The sequence below is a fragment of the Myotis davidii genome, unplaced genomic scaffold (assembly GCF_000327345.1).
Source record: "Myotis davidii unplaced genomic scaffold, ASM32734v1 scaffold79, whole genome shotgun sequence".
NCBI classification, from domain to species: domain Eukaryota; kingdom Metazoa; phylum Chordata; class Mammalia; order Chiroptera; family Vespertilionidae; genus Myotis; species Myotis davidii.
Window position 1 is genome coordinate 8,802,348 of NW_006294339.1, and position 6,512 is coordinate 8,808,859.

Sequence of the window (6,512 nt, forward strand, 5' to 3'; positions counted from 1 at the left end):
ACCATTTCTTTGATTTGTTTCCCTTTGGATAGCCAAATTGGAAACTTCAACCCTAAATATACTTAACTAGAGGCGTGATGCACGAATTCATGCACAGGTAGGGTCCAGCCTGCCCCGATATGGCCAGGCTGGCCACAGGGAGGGGACGCAGGAGGTTGGCCAGCTAGCCCCACTCCCTGGTCGAACTCCTGGTGGAACTCCTGGCCAAGGGGACAATTTGCATATTAGCCTTTTATTATATTGGATTGGCCATTTAAATGGGACACTTTCTATAGTATACAAAGGGAACTACATGAGGGAGTGTGAAGTTTCACACAATGTACAAGCTTTAGAAATGAGAGACCTGGGTCTCGAATATCAGTTAGGAGCTGAATGATCTTGCGCATGCTGTTTGACATCTCTTGTACCTAGTTTCTGTAACATTAAGTTATAAGTAGACAGTACTGTAATACCCTTCCATCTGAAATGAAGATGTTAAGGATCTGAGATATTCATGATTATAGTAATCCCCCCTTAACCACAGAGGATAAGTTCCAAAACCCCTAATGGATGCCTGAAACCACAGATAGTACCAAATCCTATATACACTGTTTTCCTATATATACATGCCTGTGATAAAATTTAATTTATGAATTAGGCACAGTAAGAGACCAACAACAATAGCTAATAATCAAATAGAAAAAGTATAACAATATATTGTACTAAAAGTTATGTGAATGTTCTCTCCCTCTCGCATAATATCTCAATGTACTGTACTCACCTTTCCACTTAAAGGAAGCTGTTTACGGCTTCTCTTTGGCTATCTGAATTGCCAGCATCACTACTCTTGCACTTTGGGGCCATTGTTAAGTAAAATAAGGGTTACCTGAACACAAACACTGCAACTACTGAAATCAATCTGATAACCCAGACAGCTACTAAGTGACTAGCAGGGTGGGTAGCATATACAGTGTTGGGTACATTGGACAAAGGGATGATTCACATCCCAAGTGAGATGGAGCAGGAAGACATGAGATTTTTATCATGCCCCTCAGAACACGCAATTTAAAACTTAAGAATTGTTTATTTCTGGAATTTTCCATTTAATATTTTTATACCACAGATAACTGAAATCATTGAAAGCAAACTACAGATAAGGGAGGACTACTATCCATGGCACATAGTAGGTACTCCATAATCTGTAGCTCTTATTATTTTCAGTCTGATTTTTGAAAATGATCAAAATGCAGAAGTTTGATTTTCAACTTCTGGCTCTCTTGAGGTCCCTAGATGGATGAAGGTATCCCTAGACGAAAGAGGTCCCTAGATGGATGAAGGTTTTGTATGATAGTTCTATTAGTAAAGCAGTAGTAAAACTAGGTCATGGGGAATTAGATGATGACAATGGTCAGGAGAATATCTAAAGTCAAACATGAACAGCCAAACTTATAGCATTCTGTGGTCCTCTCTAACCTGCTTATCTATTGGATTTTTAAAACTAAAGTGCTGAGTTTGCTTGTTTCCAGAATTTCTCTCAGATTGTGACTATAAATGAACATTATTGAAAGTAAACATTTTTTTTTTAATTTTGAAGAAAGACACATATACCAGTTAAGTCTTCTCTGGCAACTTGAATTACATCACCCAAACTCCAACAACATACAAGATAAAGTCCTGCTGTCCTGAACAGCATTTACCAGGGATAATTTTCACAAGACAATGAATCTTTGAATAAGTCCTCTGACAACTGAGCAGTAACACTGACCTGTTACAGTTTTTTCTAGCAAAAAACAGCATTGTACTATCTTGTTATTACTGTAGGATTTGCTTCACAATTGTCACTGTAAAGTTCTTGGTTAAAGTGTTGGGTAAATCTCATAATTTGGAAGAGTGGGGGAGTTGAAATTAATTATGTTTCCCCTGTCCCCTGTATCTTTTTTAAAAATAAATTCTTTAACATCAGGTTGCAGCAAAAACTTACCAAAAACAAACCTTGATTTGTTATAGGAGACCCCAAGGATTGTATTTGAGTTTTCCCATGTTGTTTGATCTGATTTTGCTATTGATGTTTCTTGAAAGAATAAAGGGGAAATAGAATATTTCATAAATGTTTACACCATTGGAAATAACCATTTGTTGACCTTCCCCCCACCCCCGCCCCCAAGAAGCTGTCTTAACCATTTTCTCTAGGCAAGTGTAGGCTAATGCAAAACCTCACAACCTAAGATGGATTTGCTAAAAATAATGGAAACTTGTGGAATTCTATAATCAGTGCACAGTGTGCATCTTTAATGCACACATTTCTAGCACTGGCAGTCTTATATGTGAATATCATGTTAGTTTTCTATTGCTGTATAAAAAATTACCACAGACTAGCTTACAACAACATGCAAGTCTTATCTCACAGTCTGGGTACAGCAAAGCAGGTCACTCTGTGTATGGTCTGTCCCACAAGGCTGCAATCAAAATTTTGTCCAGCCTACATTAGCTCAGAGTCCTCTTGCAAACTTACCTAATTGTTGACAGAATCGTTTCTTTATTTTATTTTATTTTATTTTATTATTTTATTTTGTTAATTTCAGAGAGGAAGGGAAAGGGAGAGAGAGATACAAACAGCAATGATGAGAGAAAATCATTGATCAGCTGCCTCCTGCATGCCCCACACTGGGGATGGAACCTGCAACCCAGGCCTGTGCCCTGACCGGGAATCGAACCATGACCTCCTGGTTCAGAGGTCAGTGCTCTACCAATGAGCCATGCCATCTGGGCAGAATTCAGTTTCTTGTAGCTTTAACACTAAGGCCTAACTTTCTTAAAGCTGGATATCCAATAGGGTACCACTTAGTCCCTAGAGTTCCCTGTAGTTCCTTGACATGTGGCCCTCTCACAGGCCCTTTCATAATATGGTAGCTTCTTCAAAACCATCAGGAGAATCTCTCTGACTTCTAATCACTCTTTAAAAGGGTTCACCTGATTAGGTCAGGCCCACCCAGGATAATAACTCTTTTAACTTAACTAAAAGTAATCTGATTAGGGACCTTAATTATATCTGCAAAATTCCCTTCACCTTTGCCTTATAACCACCTAATCACAAGAATGGCATCCATCATACTCATTGGTACCACCCACATTCAAGAGGAGGGGGTTATATAAAACATTGTACCCCAGAGGCCAAGAACCTTGGGCCATCTTAGAATTCTGATGACTACAAATGCTCATGATGAAATCTAACAGAATCTTGGTGGATACTGTATTTGACCTATACTTTAAAGAATTTCCTGGTGGGCATCTTGCTCACAACTGCTTCCAGGGATAAGAGTCACTACATAGCTAGAACTTCATGTATGTTTTCCTTTGTCCACTGTACACTAGTTGAAATGGCTGAGGTAGCTTAGAAAAATGGCAAAGTGGAGAAAATTCAAAATGTCTGATAGCTAGAAAAACAATGACAAGCCAACGTACTTCTTGAAATTCATCTCCTGCTCTATTTGCCACCATTGGGATTTTTCTACTTCTCAATAGGATGAAATGTCCCATTGAATCAAAACAGCATGCTAAATTTCTGCTTCTCATTCTATAAAAGTCTTTATTTTTACATATTGAAGAGAACTTTGAAGTGATAGTTTTTCTGTTCCAGAAAAAGGGGTAGCATTAATTTATCTAAATCTTTTTCAAAAATCTGATACTTCTAAAAAAATACATTGAAATTAAGGTTTTGATTCATTAAGAGAAAGCCAATTAGTCATTAATCTATACAGTAATTGTGTCTAACAGTTGTATATAACTAATTGGTAACAGATTTTAACAAGGAGTTATTGTTTTTAATAACATACAGAAACCAAAGTTGATCTCAAAAACAAAAGTCAGGATTAATGTTCTCTTGTTTATTAATATAAAGCAGTTTACTAACATTAAGTATATGAAGTAAATTAACCAAAACTTACATTATGCATATGGAGAAAATATTAAAGTATATAATAAGGAAGTGTGCTCAATATGGGTCTTTAAAAATTGAAAACACAAAGTAATTTTGAGATTCATGACAGCCTTAGGGTTCATATTACTTGACTGTGATAAATTTAGAAAATTATATACAGTTTGGCTTGTTCTTCTTGCACACAGACAATATTTCTTCTCTCTTTAACCCTTTTCAAGAGGATCTGAATTTTGTTGTTGAACCCATTTACCCACTTGATCATTCTTGATGTTTGTTATTACTTAAATTTTACTTATACCTCACCTTTTATAAGGGTAAATAGTGGACTTCATCATTTAAATATTTCTGCAGCATTTAGAATAACATGGGCTGGAGCACATGAAGTTTTCAAAGGAATGATAACTTTTTTCTTGAATCCAACTGCTTGCTTTCTTTAACAGAGTTAATTTAGATATTGCATTCATCAGTGATTCCACTATCTGAAAAAAAAATTCTGCCATTTAAAATTTTTGACATTTTCATTTTTCTATTCTATTTCTGTTTCATAACACATAATTCAGGCATTTGACTGAGTTTAAATCAGTGGGCTGGCTGGCAGCCTAAAAATTTGTTTGCGCAGAAGAGATTTGAATGAATTGGGAGATTTGTTTAAGTATTGGTAGCTGTATTTCTCTCCTATAATTTTTTAATTTGAAATCTCCTCTCTGATGTAATTATGTGATTAGACCTTAGGTTAGTTTACTTGAAATGAATTTTAATCCAAAACTGCAATCTGTCCTAATGACATTAGGACTGGTGTGACTTTGGTTGCTGATTCAATGAGCAAAGAAATGTAGCTAAAGTCACATAATGACTTTGTTTTTAATTGAAATCGCAGAGATATTGATTAGGATGGATCTGATCTAGATCTGTCAAATTAGTGGAAATCACATATAACTTCATATTGTCCTTATGTCTGGCTATGGAAATGTGCTTACCAATTTGCAATTTGTTTTTTTTTTCCTCCCTTGGGGCCTAAACCCCAAGTTTTGCTATATTCAAGCATCTGTTAGTAAAGCCACAGATAAAGCTAAGGCCTATGCAATTAGTTTAAATATCTTTTCAGGCCACATGCTATGTTCCAGGCCCTTTGTTAGATTCTGAAAATAGAGGGGGCAAAACAGAAAGGTCTCCTCCTTATAGAATCTGTAATCACACTAGAAGCTTGTGTTGTGGAGTCTCATTAAGGAAATCTATGATCAGATATAGCAAGGACATATTTAGACATAGGCCAGACTAACTAGATTTCAGAACAGACTACACCTATAACATGCTTGGCACAGTGCGTGGTAGTTAGCATCTATTCAATAACAGCTACATGTTAATACCATTATTATCTTTATTATTTATTTTTTCCAGTTCACCCAAATAATTCTCTGGTCATAGGCAGAACACAGCACATGTAGACATGCATAAGTAAAATGAGATTAGGTTCTTTTTACAAAAGTGCAGACCAACTTTGTGCTGCAGACTTAAGAGAGCCCAAATTGGTCCTGTAATGTGGAGACTAGGAATCGTTTTCTTTATTTTTATATCCAAGGTTTCATTGTTTTAATTGGCACCCTACCAAACTGATAGATTCCTCCAGTTGTGTATGTTAGCGTGGTTGCCGAGAACATTACAAATCCAGTAATTATGAGGGACTATTTTCACATTATTGTCTTCTCAAAACATTCCCTATGCTGGAAATGCTATGAAAAACCTTAGAAATTGTAGTAAAAATACTATTTTTAAAAACAAGCTTTTATTGTATTTTCTTAACATAAAAGTAATATATATTCATCATGGAAAAGACAAGTAAACAAAAAGAGGCAATGAAAATCACCCAAATCCAACACTCTGAGAGAACCACTGTTAGGGTTAGGCCTGTTTTGCTTCCCTATACACAGAATGGTATTTTTAAGTGGCATCATAGTGTAACACCCTATTTTGTAATTGCTTTCTATATCTTTATTCTATGTCACTGAACAAATACCTTTCTGTGTCATTATTCTTTTACAGCATTATTTGCCTTTGGTTCTATCAAATGACAATTGTTGGGCATTTAAGATATTTTTTACTTTTATCTTTCTTTGTTTCTATTATAAATAATTTATTGAATGAGCAACCAAGTTGCCATTGTTGGAGATTTTTAAATGTTAAAATAACTAAATTACTTAGAATCATTTAAAGTGCCTTTGGTGCCCAGTACCTGGGAAGATGAAATGATGGCAAAGAGGTCTTCTTATGCTTCCATAGCCTCCTCATTGAAGGGTCCCAGAGGCCACAGGGGACTTGCAACTTTCAGGAAACACTGGGAAAGTGGCACCTGTAATTAGAGAAGATCAATGATGCCAAGGTGGACTGTGGTTTAGTAGAAGGTGAAATCATCATCTACAGACTTATCAGGAGACCATTTTGTCACCTGTTTGTCCCTGTGACAAATTCAAAGCAACTGAAAACAAATTTTTCATTCACCGGTAGATTTATTTTTTTAATTCTTTAAGTTTTATCTTTTAGGTTGCACAAGCTGTTGTTCCATGAATTACAGTGTGCTTATCAATCCATCCTTCTTGCC